Source organism: Cryptomeria japonica, unplaced genomic scaffold, assembly GCF_030272615.1.
Source record: "Cryptomeria japonica unplaced genomic scaffold, Sugi_1.0 HiC_scaffold_76, whole genome shotgun sequence".
Taxonomy (NCBI): domain Eukaryota; kingdom Viridiplantae; phylum Streptophyta; class Pinopsida; order Cupressales; family Cupressaceae; genus Cryptomeria; species Cryptomeria japonica.
The window spans coordinates 167,681-185,000 of NW_026728898.1; the positions used below are offsets into that span (position 1 = coordinate 167,681).

The following is a 17,320-nucleotide window of genomic DNA, read 5'->3' on the forward strand; positions in this document are numbered from 1 at the left end:
CATCGGACCCAAATTCCGCCTTCCTGCGCATGGCAGGTCATCGGACACAAATTCAGACCTCGCCAATATGCCTACGTATCGAATCGGTCATCGGACCCAACTTCCGACTTCATCCATACTGTAGGGTCTTTGAGGTTGGCGCGGTGCGCTCAACCCAGGGAGTCGACCCATCGAAGCATACACCTCCCCTATATAAGCTATTTGTCCGATTCCCACACCTGTGTAGTTTGCACCTCTGACCAGGACATCGACCCCAACTTCCGAACTCGACTGCAACGACGGCACCAGCGCCTTGGTGCGCACCTTGCAACGCACAGTCCCAACATTCGCCTTCCTGCACATGGCAGGTCATCGGACCCAAATTCCGACCTCGCGAGTATGCCTACATATCGAATCGGTCATCGGACCCAACTTCCGACTTCATCCATACCGTAGGGTCTTTGAGGTTGGCGCGGTGCGCTCAACCCGGGGAGTCGACCCAACGAAGCATACACCTCCCCTATATAAGCTATTTGTCCGATTCCCACACCTGTGTAGTTTGCACCTCCGATCAAGACATCGACCCCAACTTCCGAACTCGCCTCCAACGACCGAACCAGCGCCTTGGTGCGCACCTTGCAACGCACAGTGCCAACATTCGCCTTCCTGCACGTGGCAGGTCATCGGACCCAAATTCCGACCTCGCGAGTATGCCTACATATCGAATCGGTCATCGGACCCAACTTCCGACTTCATCCATACCGTAGGGTCTTTGAGGTTGGCGCGGTGCGCTCAACCCGGGGAGTCGACCCAACGAAGCATACACCTCCCCTATATAAGCTATTTGTCCGATTCCCACACCTGTGTAGCTTGCACCTCCGATCAGGACATCGACCCCAACTTCCGAACTCGACTAAAAAGACCGCACCAGCGCCTTGGTGTGCACCTTGCAACGCACAGTGTCAACATTCGCCTTCCTGCACATGGCAGGTCATCGGACCCAAATTCCGACCTCATGAGCATACCTACTAATCGAATCGGTCATCGGACCCAACTTCCGACTTCATCCATACCGTAGGGTCTTTGAGGTTGGCGCGGTGCGCTCAACCTGGGGAGTCGACCCATCGAAGCATACACCTCCCCTATATAAGCTATTTGTCCGATTCCGACACCTGTGTAGTTTGCACCTCCGCTCAGGACATCGACCCCAACTTCCGAACTCGCCTGCAACGACCGAACCAGCGCCTTGGTGCGCACCAAAAGTGCGCACTTTTGGAGGGCACTTTTGTGCGCTCCAAAGGTGCGCACTTTTGGAGGGCACTTTTCTGCGCTCCAAAGGTGCGCACTTTTGGAGGGCACTTTTTGGAGGGCACTTTTCTGCGCTCCAAAGGTGCGCACTTTTGGAGGGCACTTTTTGGAGGGCACTTTTCTGCGCTCCAAAGGTGCGCACTTTTGGAGGGCACTTTTTGGAGGGCACTTTTCTGCGCTCCAAAGGTGCGCACTTTTGGAGGGCACTTTTTGGAGGGCACTTTTCTGCGCTCCAAAGGTGCGCACTTTTGGAGGGCACTTTTTGGAGGGCACTTTTCTGCGCTCCAAAGGTGCGCACTTTTGGAGGGCACTTTTTGGAGGGCACTTTTCTGCGCTCCAAAGGTGCGCACTTTTGGAGGGCACTTTTTGGAGGGCACTTTTCTGCGCTCCAAAGGTGCGCACTTTTGGAGGGCACTTTTTGGAGGGCACTTTTCTGCGCTCCAAAGGTGCGCACTTTTGGAGGGCACTTTTTGGAGGGCACTTTTCTGCGCTCCAAAGGTGCGCACTTTTGGAGGGCACTTTTTGGAGGGCACTTTTCTGCGCTCCAAAGGTGCGCACTTTTGGAGGGCACTTTTGTGCACTCCAAAGGTGCGCACTTTTGGAGGGCACTTTTCCTGTGCTCCAAAGGTGCACACCTAGGTGAGCACCTTCGACCACACCTTGTAGCACACCAAACTCTGACTTTCGACTTCATCCGCAATGCAGGGTCTTTGAGGTTGGCGCAATGCGCACAACCAGGGGAGTCGACCCATCAAACCCAACACCTCCCCTATATAAGCTATTTGTCTGATTCTCATACATGCGTAGCCTGCAGGAGCAATTAGGACATCGACCCCAACTTTCGGCTTCTAAACGAAAACAAGGTCTTTGAGGTTGGTGTAATGCGAACAACTAGGGGAGTCAACCCATCAAACCCAACACCTCCCCTATATAAGCTATTTGTCTGATTCTCATACATGTGTAGTCTACAGGAGCAATTAGGACATCGACCCCAACTTTTGACTTCTTAACGAAAACAAGGTCTTTGAGGTTGACGTAATGCGCACAACCAGGGGAGTCGACCCATCAAACCCAACACCTCCCCTATATAAGCTATTTGTCCGATTCTCATACATGTGTAGCCTGCAGGAGCCATTAGGACATTGACCCCAACTTTTGACTTCTTAACGAAAACAAGGTCTTTGAGGTTGGCGTAATGCGCACAACCAAGGGAGTTGACCCATCAAACCCAACACCTCCCCTATATAAGCTATTTGTCTGATTCTCATACATGTGTAGCCTGCAACAACGATTAGGACATCCACCCCAACTTCTGAATTCGTCTGCGTTGACCGCACCAAAGGTGCACGCCTTGGTGCTCACCAAAATCCGACTTCCGACTTCTTCTGCTATGCGGGGTCTTTGAGGTTGGCGCAGTGCGCACAACCAGGGGAGTCAACCCACCGAATGCAACACCTCCCCTATATAAGCTATTTGTCTGATTCTCATACATGCGTAGACTGCAGCAATGATTAGGACATCCACCCCAACTTTTGACTTCTTAAACAAGACAGGGTCTTTGAAGTTGGTGCAGTGCACACAACCAGGGGAGTCGACCCATCAAACGCAACACCTCCCCTATATAAAGCTATTTGTCCGATTCTCATACGTGTAGTCTGCAGCAGCGATTAGGACATCGACCCCAACTTCCGAATTCGTTTGCATTGACCGCACCAAAGGTGCACGCCTTGGTGTGCACCCTGGAGTGCACTTTGGTGCTCACCTCGGTGCACACTTTGGTGTGCACCTCGGTGTGCACCAAAGGTGCGCACCTTGGAGCGCACCAAAGGTGTACACTTTGGAGCGCACCACATAGGGTCTTTGAGAGGTTGGCGCAGTGCGCACACCAAGGTGGGTGTTGAGGTGCGTGCCGAGGTGGGTGGGTGCTAGGGTGCGCTCCATGGTGGGTGCCAGGGTGGGTGCGTGCTAGGGTGGATTCCAAAGAGGGTCATAGGGTGGGTGCCAAGGTGGGTTGGTGATATAGTGGGTTCAAAGGTGGGTACTAGGGTGGGTTCCAAGGTGGGTCACAAGTTGGGTGCCAGGATGCGTGGGTGTTAGGTTGGGTGCCAAGGTGGGCTCCTGCGTGGGTGGGTGCTAGGGTGGGTTTCAAGGTGGACGCGAGGGCGGGTGCCAAGGTGGGTAACAAGTTGGGTGTTAGGATGGGTGAGTGCTAGAGTGGGTGCCAAGGTGGGTGGGTGCTAAGGTGGATGCCAAGGTGGTTCACAGGGTGGGTGGGTTCTAGGGTGAGTTCCAAGGTGGGTCACAGGTTCAGTGCTAGGGTGGGTGTCAAGGCGGGTGTCGAGGTGCCTGGGTGCTAGGGTGTGGATGCCAATGTGGGTCATAGGGTGGGTACTAGGGTGGGCTGCAATGTGGGTGCCAAGGTGGGTAACATGCTCGGTGGGTTCTAAATTGGGTGCCAGGGTGGGTGTGCACCCACCTTGCCCGAGGTGGGTGCCAAGGTGCCAGTGTGGGTGGGTGCTAAGGTGGATGCCAAGGTGGGTGAGAAGGTGGGTGATAGGTTGAGTGGTAGGATGGGTGGGTGCCAAGATGGGTCACAGGGTGGGTGCAAGGGTGGGTAGGTGCTAGGGTTGGTGTCAGGGTGGGTGGGTGCTAGGTTGGGTTCCAAGGTGGGTGCGAGGGTGAGTGTCAAGGTGGGTCACAGGTTAGGTGCTAGGATGGGTGAGTGCTAGGGTGCAAAGGTGCCAGGGTGGGTGCTAGGATGGGTCGATGCTAGGGTGAGTGGCAAGGTGGGTCCACAAGTGTCAAGGTGGGTGCCGAGGTGGGTGCCAAGTCGGCGACTGCTATGGTGGATGCCAAGGTGGGTCACGGGGTGGGTGCCAAGTTGCTAGGTTGGGTTCCAAGGTGGGTGCCAACGTGGGTGCTAGGGTGCGTGGGTTAAAGGGTGTGTCACAACGTGGGTGCCAGGATGGGTGCGCACCCACACTGGCCAAGACGGGTGCGGGTGCAAGGTTGGGTTCCAAGCCCGGTCACAGGCTGGGTGCTAGGATGGGTGGGTGCCAAGGTGGGCACCAGGGTGGGTGCACCCACCCTGGCCAAGGTGGGTCACGGGGTGGGTCCTAGGGTGGGTAACGGGGTGGGTACTAAGGTGCGTGCCAAGGTGGGTCATAGGGTGGGTGCCAAGGTGGGCACCAGGGTGGGTGTGCACCAACCCTAGCCAGGGTAGGTCACGGGGTGGTTGTCGGGGTGGGCGTCAAGGAGCCAAGGTGGGTGGCAAGTAGCCAAGTTGCGTGCCAAGGTGGGTGTCGGGGTGGGTGCCAAGGATCCAAGGTGGGTGCCAAGGAACCAAGGTGGGTGTCTGGGTGGGTGCCGAGGTGGGAGCCAGGGTGGGTCCCAAGGTGAGTGCAAAGGTGGGTGCCAGGGTCAAGGTGAGTGCCAATGTGGGTTCCAAGGTGCCAGGGTCAGGGTGAGTGCCAATGTGGGTTCAAAGGTGCTAAGTTGGGTGCGAGGTTGGGTGCGAGGGTGGGTGGGTGCCAAGGTGTGCTAGGTGGAAGCCCGGGTGGGTCGGCATCCCATGGGTGTCGAGTTGGGTGCCTGATGGGTGCTTCTTGTCAAGTTTTAGTCGTCGGGACTCATTTCGAGCCTTAGAGGTCGTTTCTTGTCCGGTTGCCCTGTCTTCGACCTGGGAACCCAATTTTGGTCCTCGGGTCCCATTTTTTTTTGTCTCGCATCCCACTTTTGGCCTGTGGCCTTTTCGGGGTCGATTCTCGTTTTGGGCATCAGAGCATGTTTCTTCTCCTAAAACCCAATATTTGTTTATTAAGTCTCGGAACACATTTTTGTTCTCGTGGACCCATCATGGGTCTTGGAACGCATTTGTGGTCCTTGGGTCCCATTTTGCATCCCGAAACTTGTGTTTTGGTGCTTGATCCCTATTTTGGGTGCCCACCTTGCACCAAGTGCGCACCCGGGGCAAACCGAGCGCCTTGGTGCACCGGGGCAAGATCGAGCGTGCACCCGAGGCGCCCCGAACATGCACCAAGGTGCACTCGGCCCACATGTGAGCGCAGGTCGTTGCGCCCGAGGTGGTGTGTGGGCACCGCGTTGCAGACGGGACACTGCACGCACACGACGCCCCCTCCAGGTGCACGCACGTAGGCCGGGCCGGGTGCACACCCGACGCCCTAGCAAGGTGCGCGCACCCGGGCAGGGCTCACACTTGGCGAACGGGGCGCACTTCGCGAGGGAGGGTGTGCACCTCGACGGGGGTGGGTGGCCGGGGTGGATTCGCACGTGGGTCGCGGTTTGCTAAGTACACACTGCGACAAGCTCATAACGGGTGCGATCATACCAGCGTTAGTGCACCGGATCCCATCAGAACTCCGCAGTTAAGCGCGCTTGGGCCGGAGTAGTACTAGGATGGGTGACCTCCCGGGAAGTCCCGGTGTTGCACCCTTTTTTAGTTTTTCGCCGGGCGTCGCAATGCTATTTGAATAAACCTTTTGCCCGTTTGCGTTCTCGTCGGGGCCGGGCCGGGCCGGGGTGCGCTGCCCGCACTACCGCGCGCGCGGGGGCGACACCGAGCGCGCACCCGAGGCGCCCCGAGCACACAGGCCACGGTGCAACCCGGGCGTTGTGCGCGCACCCCGGTGCGCCCGAGGTGCTGCGCGCGCACCCAGGTGAAATCGGTGTGCACCTCGGCCAGTGCGCGCTCGGTCGAGTCGCGCACGTTGGCCAAGGTGCACGGTGATGTTTCTTACTCTAAGGTTCCGCACCAGACGCCCGGGACAGGTGAGCGAAGCTGGGCGGGGCCGGGTGCGCGGCCGGGGCAGGTGCACGCAGCTGGAGAGAGCTTTGGAGCACACTTCGGAGCGCACCAATGATGCGCTCCATTCAAAAGTTTCCTGAAAAGGCAAAAAAAGTTGAGATTATAGAATTTCCCACTTGAGAGATTGTAAAAAAAAAAAATTTAAAATGAAGGAAACGCGGGTGCCAAGGTGTGCGCAGCCCAGCCAAGGTGTGCGCACCAAGGCGCCCACCCTGGCGAAGGTGCACGCAAGGTGCGCACCCGAGGCAAACCGGACAATTAACCCAACTTTCGACTTCGCGCGCACCTTGGAGCGCACTTCGGAGCGCTCCTTGGTGCGCACCAATCTTGGGCACCTCGGAGTGCACCATGGCGCCCACCAAGGTGCGCACCCGGGGCAAACCGAGCTCCGACTTCGTGCGCACCTTGGAGCGCACGAAAGGTGCGCACCATGGCGCCCACCAAGGTGCGCAGCCCAGCCAAGGCGTGCGCATCAAGGTGCGCACCCTGGCGAAGGTGCGCACCCGGGGCAAACCGAGCTCCGACTTCGTGCGCACCTTGGAGCGCACAAAAGGTGCGCAACCCAGCCAAGGTGTGCGCACCCCGGTCAAACCGAGCTCCGAATCGTGCGCACCAGAGGTGCACGCCATCGTGCGCACCTTGGAGCACACTTCGGAGCCCTCCTTGGTGCGCGCCGATGTTGCGCACCTCGGAGCGCACCCGGGGAAAACAATGCAATTAACCCGACTTTCGACTTCGTGGGCACCTCGGAGCGCTCTCGGGTTCGCACCTCGGAGCACACCGAGGTGCGCACCTTTGATGCGCTGCCTTCACCAATTTCCAGAAAAGGCAAGAAAACATTGAGAAGGTGTGCGCACCGAGGTGCCCACCCTGGCGAAGGTGCACGCGAGGTGCGCACCCGGGGCAAACCGGGCTCCGACTTCGTGCACGCCGCACCTTGGAGCACACTTCGGAGCGCTCCTTGGTGCGCACCAGGGCGCGCAACCCAGCCGAGGTGCCCACCCCGGCGAAGGTGCACGCGAGGTGCGCACCCGGGGCAAACCGGGCTCCGACTTCGTGCACGCCATGGTGCCCACCGCGGCGAAGGTGCACGCGAGGTGCGCACCCGGGGCAAACCGGGCTCCGACTTCGTGCACGCCGCACCTTGGAGCACACTTCGGAGCGCTCCTTGGTGCGCACCATGGTGCCCACCAGGGCGCGCAACCCCGCCGAAGGTGCACGCGAGGTGCGCACCCGGGGCAAACCGGGCTCCGACTTCGTGCACGCCGCACCTTGGAGCACACTTCGGAGCGCTCCTTGGTGCGCACCATGGTGCCCACCAGGGCGCGCAACCCCGCCGAAGGTGCACGCGAGGTGCGCACCCGGGGCAAACCGGGCTCCGACTTCGTGCACGCCATGGTGCGCACCGCGGCGAAGGTGCGCACCCGGGGCAAACCGGGCTCCGACTTCGTGCACGCCGCACCTTGGAGCACACTTCGGAGCGCTCCTTGGTGCGCACCAGGGCGCGCAACCCAGCCGAGGTGCCCACCCCGGCGAAGGTGCACGCGAGGTGCGTACCCGGGGCAAACCGGGCTCCGACTTCGTGCACGCCGCACCTTGGAGCACACTTCGGAGCGCTCCTTGGTGCGCACCATGGTGCCCACCAGGCCGCGCAACCCAGCCAAGGTGTGCGCACCAAGGTGCACGCGAGGTGCGCACCCGGGGCAAACCGGGGTCCGACTTCGTGCACGCCGCACCTTGGAGCACACATCGGGGCGCTCCCGGGTTCGCACCGGCGTTGCGCACCGTGGTGGGCACCTCGGAGCACACCAAGGTGGGCAGCGAGGTGCGCACCTTTGATGCGATGCCTTCACTAATTTCCATAAAAGGCAAAAAAAAAACGAGATTTTAAAATTTCCGTTTTGAAAGATAGTGAGAAAAAGGGAATGCTGGTGCCATCTTGAGCCCGCCCTGGTGCGCAGCCCAGCCAAGGTGTGCGCACCAAGGTGCCCACCCTGGCGAAGGTGCGCGCCCGGGCAATTAACCCAACTTCCAACTTCGCGCGCGCCAGGGTGGGAGCGCACCCAACAACCGGGCCTGGGAAGAGCCAATGCGAGAAACCCCACCAAACGCTCTGACAAAAAAAGAGGGGGCGCTCCAGTAACCCCGCTTCGGAGCGCACCCTGGGCAAACCCAGCCAAGGTGCCCACCCCGGCCAAGGTGCAGGCGAGGTGCGCACCCGGGGCAAACCGGGCTCCGACAACGTGCACGCCGCACCTTGGAGCACACTTCGTAGCGCTCCCGGGTGCGCACCTCAGAGCACACCAAGGTGGGCAGCGAGGTGCGCACCTTTGATGCGCTGCCTTCACTAATTTCCAGAAAAGGCAAAAAAAAAAGGAGATTTTAAAATTTCCGTTTTGAAAGATAGTGAAAAAAACGGAACGCGCGTGCCATCTTGAGCCCGCCCTGGTGCGCAGCCCAGGTAAGGTGCCCACCCTGGCAAAGGTGCGCACCCGGGCAATTAACCCTACTTCCGACTTCGTGCGCGCCAGGGTGGCAACCGGGCCTCGGAAGAGCCAATGCGAGAAACCCCACCAAACGCTCCGACAAAAAAAGAGGCGGCGCTCCAATAACCCCGCTTCGGAGCGCAGCCGGGGCAAACCCAGCCAAGGTGCCCACCCCGACGAAGGTGCACGCGAGGTGCGCACCCGGGGCAAACCGGGCTCCGACAACGTGCACGCAGCACCTTGGAGCACACTTCGAAGCACTCCCGGGTGCCCACCGGCGTTGCGCACCGTGGTGGGCAGCGAGGTGCGCACCTTTGATGCGCTGCCTTCACTAATTTCCAGAAAAAGGCAAAAAAAAATGAGATTTTAAAATTTCCGTTTTGAAAGATAGTGAAAAAAAAGGAACGCGGGTGCCATCTTGAGCCCGCCCTGGTGCGCAGCCCAGGCAAGGCATGCGCACCAAGGTGCCCACCCGAGGTGCACACCCGGGGCAAACCGGGCTCCGACTTCGTGCAGGCCGCACCTTGGAGCACACTTCGGAGCGCTCCTTGGTGCGCACCATGGTGCCCACCAGGGCGCGCAACCCAGCCAAGGTCTGCACACCAAGGTGCCCACCCCGGCGAAGGTGCACGCGAGGTGCGCACCCGGGGCAAACCGGGCTCCGACTTCGTGCACGCCATGGTGCCCACCGCGGCGAAGGTGCACGCGAGGTGCGCACCCGGGGCAAACCGGGCTCCGACTTCGTGCACGCCGCACCTTGGAGCACACTTCGGAGCGCTCCTTGGTGCGCACCATGGTGCCCACCAGGGCGCGCAACCCAGCCAAGGTGTGCGCACCAAGGTGCACGCGAGGTGCGCACCCGGGGCAAACCGGGGTCCGACTTCGTGCACGCCGCACCTTGGAGCACACATCGGAGCGCTCCCAGGTTCGCACCAGCGTTGCGCACCTTTGATGCGCTGCCTTCACTAATTTCCAGAAAAGGCAAAAAAAAACGATATTTTAAAATTTCCGTTCTGAAAGATAGTGAAAAAAACGGAACGCGGGTGCCATCTTGAGCCCTTCCTGGTGCGCAGCCCAGGCAAGTTGTGCGCACCAAGGTGCCCACCCTGGCGGAGGTGCGCGCCCGGGGCAAACCGGGCTCCGACTTCGTGCACTGCATGGTGCCCACCAAGGCGCGCAACCCAGCCAAGGTGCCCACCGCAGCGAAGGTGCACGCGAGGTGCACACCCGGGGCAAACCGGGCTCCGACTTCGTGCACGCCGCACCTTGGAGCACACTTCAGAGCGCTCCTTGGTGCGCACCAGGGCGCGCAACCCAGCCGAGGTGCCCACCCCGGCGAAGGTGCACGCGAGGTGCGCACCCGGGGCAAACCGGGCTCCGACTTCGTGCACGCCATGGTGCCCACCGCGGCGAAGGTGCGCACCCGGGGCAAACCGGGCTCCGACTTCGTGCACGCCGCACCTTGGAGCACACTTCGGAGCGCTCCTTGGTGCGCACCATGGTGCCCACCAGGCCGCGCAACCCAGCCAAGGTGTGCGCACCAAGGTGCACGCGAGGTGCGCACCCGGGGCAAACCGGGGTCCGACTTCGTGCACGCCGCACCTTGGAGCACACATCGGGGCGCTCCCGGGTTCGCACCGGCGTTGCGCACCGTGGTGGGCACCTCGGAGCACACCAAGGTGGGCAGCGAGGTGCGCACCTTTGATGCGATGCCTTCACTAATTTCCATAAAAGGCAAAAAAAAAACGAGATTTTAAAATTTCCGTTTTGAAAGATAGTGAGAAAAAGGGAATGCTGGTGCCATCTTGAGCCCGCCCTGGTGCGCAGCCCAGCCAAGGTTTGCGCACCAAGGTGCCCACCCTGGCGAAGGTGCGCGCCCGGGCAATTAACCCAACTTCCAACTTCGCGCGCGCCAGGGTGGGAGCGCACCCAACAACCGGGCCTGGGAAGAGCCAATGCGAGAAACCCCACCAAACTCTCTGACAAAAAAAGAGGGGGCGCTCCAGTAACCCCGCTTCGGAGCGCACCCTGGGCAAACCCAGCCAAGGTGCCCACCCCGGCCAAGGTGCAGGCGAGGTGCGCACCCGGGGCAAACCGGGCTCCGACAACGTGCACGCCGCACCTTGGAGCACACTTCGTAGCGCTCCCGGGTGCGCACCTCAGAGCACACCAAGGTGGGCAGCGAGGTGCGCACCTTTGATGCGCTGCCTTCACTAATTTCCAGAAAAGGCAAAAAAAAAAGGAGATTTTAAAATTTCCGTTTTGAAAGATAGTGAAAAAAACGGAACGCGCGTGCCATCTTGAGCCCGCCCTGGTGCGCAGCCCAGGTAAGGTGCCACCCTGGCAAAGGTGCGCACCCGGGCAATTAACCCTACTTCCGACTTCGTGCGCGCCAGGGTGGCAACCGGGCCTCGGAAGAGCCAATGCGAGAAACCCCACCAAACGCTCCGACAAAAAAAGAGGCGGCGCTCCAATAACCCCGCTTCGGAGCGCAGCCGGGGCAAACCAAGCCAAGGTGCCCACCCCGACGAAGGTGCACGCGAGGTGCGCACCCGGGGCAAACCGGGCTCCGACAACGTGCACGCAACACCTTGGAGCACACTTCGAAGCACTCCCGGGTGCCCACCGGCGTTGCGCACCGTGGTGGGCAGCGAGGTGCGCACCTTTGATGCGCTGCCTTCACTAATTTCCAGAAAAAGGCAAAAAAAAATGAGATTTTAAAATTTCCGTTTTGAAAGATAGTGAAAAAAAAGGAACGCGGGTGCCATCTTGAGCCCGCCCTGGTGCGCAGCCCAGGCAAGGCATGCGCACCAAGGTGCCCACCCGAGGTGCACACCCGGGGCAAACCGGGCTCCGACTTCGTGCAGGCCGCACCTTGGAGCACACTTCGGAGCGCTCCTTGGTGCGCACCATGGTGCCCACCAGGGCGCACCCGGGGCAAACCGGGCTCCGACTTTGTGCACGCCGCACCTTGGAGCACACATCGGAGCGCTCCCAGGTTCGCACCAGCGTTGCGCACCTTTGATGCGCTGCCTTCACTAATTTCCAGAAAAGGCAAAAAAAAACGATATTTTAAAATTTCCGTTCTGAAAGATAGTGAAAAAAACGGAACGCGGGTGCCATCTTGAGCCCTTCCTGGTGCGCAGCCCAGGCAAGTTGTGCGCACCAAGGTGCCCACCCTGGCGGAGGTGCGCGCCCGGGGCAAACCGGGCTCCGACTTCGTGCACTGCATGGTGCCCACCAAGGCGCGCAACCCAGCCAAGGTGCCCACCGCAGCGAAGGTGCACGCGAGGTGCGCACCCGAGGTGCACACCCGGGGCAAACCGGGCTCCGACTTCGTGCACGCCGCACCTTGGAGCACACTTCAGAGCGCTCCTTGGTACGCACCAGGGCGCGCAACCCAGCCAAGGTGCTCACCCCGGCGAAGGTGCACGCGAGGTGCGCACCCGGGGCAAACCGGGCTCGGACTTCGTGCACGCCGCACCTTGGAGCACACATCGGAGCGCTCCCGGGTTCGCACCAGCATTGCGCACCTTTGATGCGCTGCCTTCACTAATTTCCAGAAAAGGCAAAAAAAAGAAAAAAATGAGATTTTAAAATTTCCGTTTTGAAAGATAGTGAAAAAAACGGAACGCGGGTGCCATCTTGAGCCCGCCCTGGTGTGCAGCCCAGGCAAGTTGTGCGCACCAAGGCACCCACCCTGGCCAAGGTGGGTCACGGGGTGGGTCCTAGGGTGGGTAACGGGGTGGGTACTAAGGTGCGTGCCAAGGTGGGTCATAGGGTGGGTGCCAAGGTGGGCACCAGGGTGGGTGTGCACCAACCCTAGCCAGGGTAGGTCACGGGGTGGTTGTCGGGGTGGGCGTCAAGGAGCCAAGATGGGTGGCAAGTAGCCAAGTTGCGTGCCAAGGTGGGTGTCGGGGTGGGTGCCAAGGATCCAAGGTGGGTGCCAAGGAACCAAGGTGGGTGTCTGGGTGGGTGCCGAGGTGGGAGCCAGGGTGGGTCCCAAGGTGAGTGCAAAGGTGGGTGCCAGGGTCAAGGTGAGTGCCAATGTGGGTTCCAAGGTGCCAGGGTCAGGGTGAGTGCCAATGTGGGTTCAAAGGTGCTAAGTTGGGTGCGAGGTTGGGTGCGAGGGTGGGTGGGTGCCAAGGTGTGCTAGGTGGAAGCCCGGGTGGGTCGGCATCCCATGGGTGTCGAGTTGGGTGCCTGATGGGTGCTTCTTGTCAAGTTTTAGTCGCCGGGACTCATTTCGAGCCTTAGAGGTCGTTTCTTGTCCGGTTGCCCTGTCTTCGACCTGGGAACCCAATTTTGGTCCTCGGGTCCCATTTTTTTTTGTCTCGCATCCCACTTTTGGCCTGTGGCCTTTTCGGGGTCGATTCTCGTTTTGGGCATCAGAGCATGTTTCTTCTCCTAAAACCCAATATTTGTTTATTAAGTCTCGGAACACATTTTTGTTCTCGTGGACCCATCATGGGTCTTGGAACGCATTTGTGGTCCTTGGGTCCCATTTTGCATCCCGAAACTTGTGTTTTGGTGCTTGATCCCTATTTTGGGTGCCCACCTTGCACCAAGTGCGCACCCGGGGCAAACCGAGCGCCTTGGTGCACCGGGGCAAGATCGAGCGTGCACCCGAGGCGCCCCGAACATGCACCAAGGTGCACTCGGCCCACATGTGAGCGCAGGTCGTTGCGCCCGAGGTGGTGTGTGGGCACCGCGTTGCAGACGGGACACTGCACGCACACGACGCCCCCTCCAGGTGCACGCACGTAGGCCGGGCCGGGTGCACACCCGACGCCCTAGCAAGGTGCGCGCACCCGGGCAGGGCTCACACTTGGCGAACGGGGCGCACTTCGCGAGGGAGGGTGTGCACCTCGACGGGGGTGGGTGGCCGGGGTGGATTCGCACGTGGGTCGCGGTTTTCTAAGTACACACTGCGACAAGCTCATAACGGGTGCGATCATACCAGCGTTAGTGCACCGGATCCCATCAGAACTCCGCAGTTAAGCGCGCTTGGGCCGGAGTAGTACTAGGATGGGTGACCTCCCGGGAAGTCCCGGTGTTGCACCCTTTTTTAGTTTTTCGCCGGGCGTCGCAATGCTATTTGAATAAACCTTTTGCCCGTTTGCGTTCTCGTCGGGGCCGGGCCGGGCCGGGGTGCGCTGCCCGCACTACCGCGCGCGCGGGGGGCGACACCGAGCGCGCACCCGAGGCGCCCCGAGCACACAGGCCACGGTGCAACCCGGGCGTTGTGCGCGCACCCCGGTGCGCCCGAGGTGCTGCGCGCGCACCCAGGTGAAATCGGTGTGCACCTCGGCCAGTGCGCGCTCGGTCGAGTCGCGCACGTTGGCCAAGGTGCACGGTGATGTTTCTTACTCTAAGGTTCCGCACCAGACGCCCGGGACAGGTGAGCGAAGCTGGGCGGGGCCGGGTGCGCGGCCGGGGCAGGTGCACGCAGCTGGAGAGAGCTTTGGAGCACACTTCGGAGCGCACCAATGATGCGCTCCATTCAAAAGTTTCCTGAAAAGGCAAAAAAAGTTGAGATTATAGAATTTCCCACTTGAGAGATTGTAAAAAAAAAAAATTTAAAATGAAGGAAACGCGGGTGCCAAGGTGTGCGCAGCCCAGCCAAGGTGTGCGCACCAAGGCGCCCACCCTGGCGAAGGTGCACGCAAGGTGCGCACCCGAGGCAAACCGGACAATTAACCCAACTTTCGACTTCGCGCGCACCTTGGAGCGCACTTCGGAGCGCTCCTTGGTGCGCACCAATCTTGGGCACCTCGGAGTGCACCATGGCGCCCACCAAGGTGCGCACCCGGGGCAAACCGAGCTCCGACTTCGTGCGCACCTTGGAGCGCACGAAAGGTGCGCACCATGGCGCCCACCAAGGTGCGCAGCCCAGCCAAGGCGTGCGCATCAAGGTGCGCACCCTGGCGAAGGTGCGCACCCGGGGCAAACCGAGCTCCGACTTCGTGCGCACCTTGGAGCGCACAAAAGGTGCGCAACCCAGCCAAGGTGTGCGCACCCCGGTCAAACCGAGCTCCGAATCGTGCGCACCAGAGGTGCACGCCATCGTGCGCACCTTGGAGCACACTTCGGAGCCCTCCTTGGTGCGCGCCGATGTTGCGCACCTCGGAGCGCACCCGGGGAAAACAATGCAATTAACCCGACTTTCGACTTCGTGGGCACCTCGGAGCGCTCTCGGGTTCGCACCTCGGAGCACACCGAGGTGCCCACCCTGGCGAAGGTGCACGCGAGGTGCGCACCCGGGGCAAACCGGGCTCCGACTTCGTGCACGCCGCACCTTGGAGCACACTTCGGAGCGCTCCTTGGTGCGCACCAGGGCGCGCAACCCAGCCGAGGTGCCCACCCCGGCGAAGGTGCACGCGAGGTGCGCACCCGGGGCAAACCGGGCTCCGACTTCGTGCACGCCATGGTGCCCACCGCGGCGAAGGTGCACGCGAGGTGCGCACCCGGGGCAAACCGGGCTCCGACTTCGTGCACGCCGCACCTTGGAGCACACTTCGGAGCGCTCCTTGGTGCGCACCATGGTGCCCACCAGGGCGCGCAACCCCGCCGAAGGTGCACGCGAGGTGCGCACCCGGGGCAAACCGGGCTCCGACTTCGTGCACGCCGCACCTTGGAGCACACTTCGGAGCGCTCCTTGGTGCGCACCATGGTGCCCACCAGGGCGCGCAACCCCGCCGAAGGTGCACGCGAGGTGCGCACCCGGGGCAAACCGGGCTCCGACTTCGTGCACGCCATGGTGCGCACCGCGGCGAAGGTGCGCACCCGGGGCAAACCGGGCTCCGACTTCGTGCACGCCGCACCTTGGAGCACACTTCGGAGCGCTCCTTGGTGCGCACCAGGGCGCGCAACCCAGCCGAGGTGCCCACCCCGGCGAAGGTGCACGCGAGGTGCGTACCCGGGGCAAACCGGGCTCCGACTTCGTGCACGCCGCACCTTGGAGCACACTTCGGAGCGCTCCTTGGTGCGCACCATGGTGCCCACCAGGCCGCGCAACCCAGCCAAGGTGTGCGCACCAAGGTGCACGCGAGGTGCGCACCCGGGGCAAACCGGGGTCCGACTTCGTGCACGCCGCACCTTGGAGCACACATCGGGGCGCTCCCGGGTTCGCACCGGCGTTGCGCACCGTGGTGGGCACCTCGGAGCACACCAAGGTGGGCAGCGAGGTGCGCACCTTTGATGCGATGCCTTCACTAATTTCCATAAAAGGCAAAAAAAAAACGAGATTTTAAAATTTCCGTTTTGAAAGATAGTGAGAAAAAGGGAATGCTGGTGCCATCTTGAGCCCGCCCTGGTGCGCAGCCCAGCCAAGGTGTGCGCACCAAGGTGCCCACCCTGGCGAAGGTGCGCGCCCGGGCAATTAACCCAACTTCCAACTTCGCGCGCGCCAGGGTGGGAGCGCACCCAACAACCGGGCCTGGGAAGAGCCAATGCGAGAAACCCCACCAAACGCTCTGACAAAAAAAGAGGGGGCGCTCCAGTAACCCCGCTTCGGAGCGCACCCTGGGCAAACCCAGCCAAGGTGCCCACCCCGGCCAAGGTGCAGGCGAGGTGCGCACCCGGGGCAAACCGGGCTCCGACAACGTGCACGCCGCACCTTGGAGCACACTTCGTAGCGCTCCCGGGTGCGCACCTCAGAGCACACCAAGGTGGGCAGCGAGGTGCGCACCTTTGATGCGCTGCCTTCACTAATTTCCAGAAAAGGCAAAAAAAAAAGGAGATTTTAAAATTTCCGTTTTGAAAGATAGTGAAAAAAACGGAACGCGCGTGCCATCTTGAGCCCGCCCTGGTGCGCAGCCCAGGTAAGGTGCCCACCCTGGCAAAGGTGCGCACCCGGGCAATTAACCCTACTTCCGACTTCGTGCGCGCCAGGGTGGCAACCGGGCCTCGGAAGAGCCAATGCGAGAAACCCCACCAAACGCTCCGACAAAAAAAGAGGCGGCGCTCCAATAACCCCGCTTCGGAGCGCAGCCGGGGCAAACCCAGCCAAGGTGCCCACCCCGACGAAGGTGCACGCGAGGTGCGCACCCGGGGCAAACCGGGCTCCGACAACGTGCACGCAGCACCTTGGAGCACACTTCGAAGCACTCCCGGGTGCCCACCGGCGTTGCGCACCGTGGTGGGCAGCGAGGTGCGCACCTTTGATGCGCTGCCTTCACTAATTTCCAGAAAAAGGCAAACAAAAATGAGATTTTAAAATTTCCGTTTTGAAAGATAGTGAAAAAAAAGGAACGCGGGTGCCATCTTGAGCCCGCCCTGGTGCGCAGCCCAGGCAAGGCATGCGCACCAAGGTGCCCACCCGAGGTGCACACGCGGGGCAAACCGGGCTCCGACTTCGTGCAGGCCGCACCTTGGAGCACACTTCGGAGCGCTCCTTGGTGCGCACCATGGTGCCCACCAGGGCGCGCAACCCAGCCAAGGTCTGCACACCAAGGTGCCCACCCCGGCGAAGGTGCACGCGAGGTGCGCACCCGGGGCAAACCGGGCTCCGACTTCGTGCACGCCATGGTGCCCACCGCGGCGAAGGTGCACGCGAGGTGCGCACCCGGGGCAAACCGGGCTCCGACTTCGTGCACGCCGCACCTTGGAGCACACTTCGGAGCGCTCCTTGGTGCGCACCATGGTGCCCACCAGGGCGCGCAACCCAGCCAAGGTGTGCGCACCAAGGTGCACGCGAGGTGCGCACCCGGGGCAAACCGGG

General features: G+C 61.2%; 2 non-coding genes across 2 annotated transcripts; both read left to right on the top strand.

Annotated features, from left to right (window-relative positions):
• Positions 1–5,621: 5,621 nt before the first annotated feature.
• Positions 5,622–5,740, top strand: LOC131864045 (5S ribosomal RNA). Its single transcript, XR_009362937.1, has one exon. It is a non-coding gene; the product is annotated as a 5S ribosomal RNA (ribosomal RNA).
• Positions 5,741–13,544: 7,804 nt separating this feature from the next.
• On the top strand, positions 13,545–13,663 carry LOC131864087 (5S ribosomal RNA). The gene has a single exon (XR_009362978.1). It is a non-coding gene; the product is annotated as a 5S ribosomal RNA (ribosomal RNA).
• Positions 13,664–17,320: the final 3,657 nt, after the last annotated feature.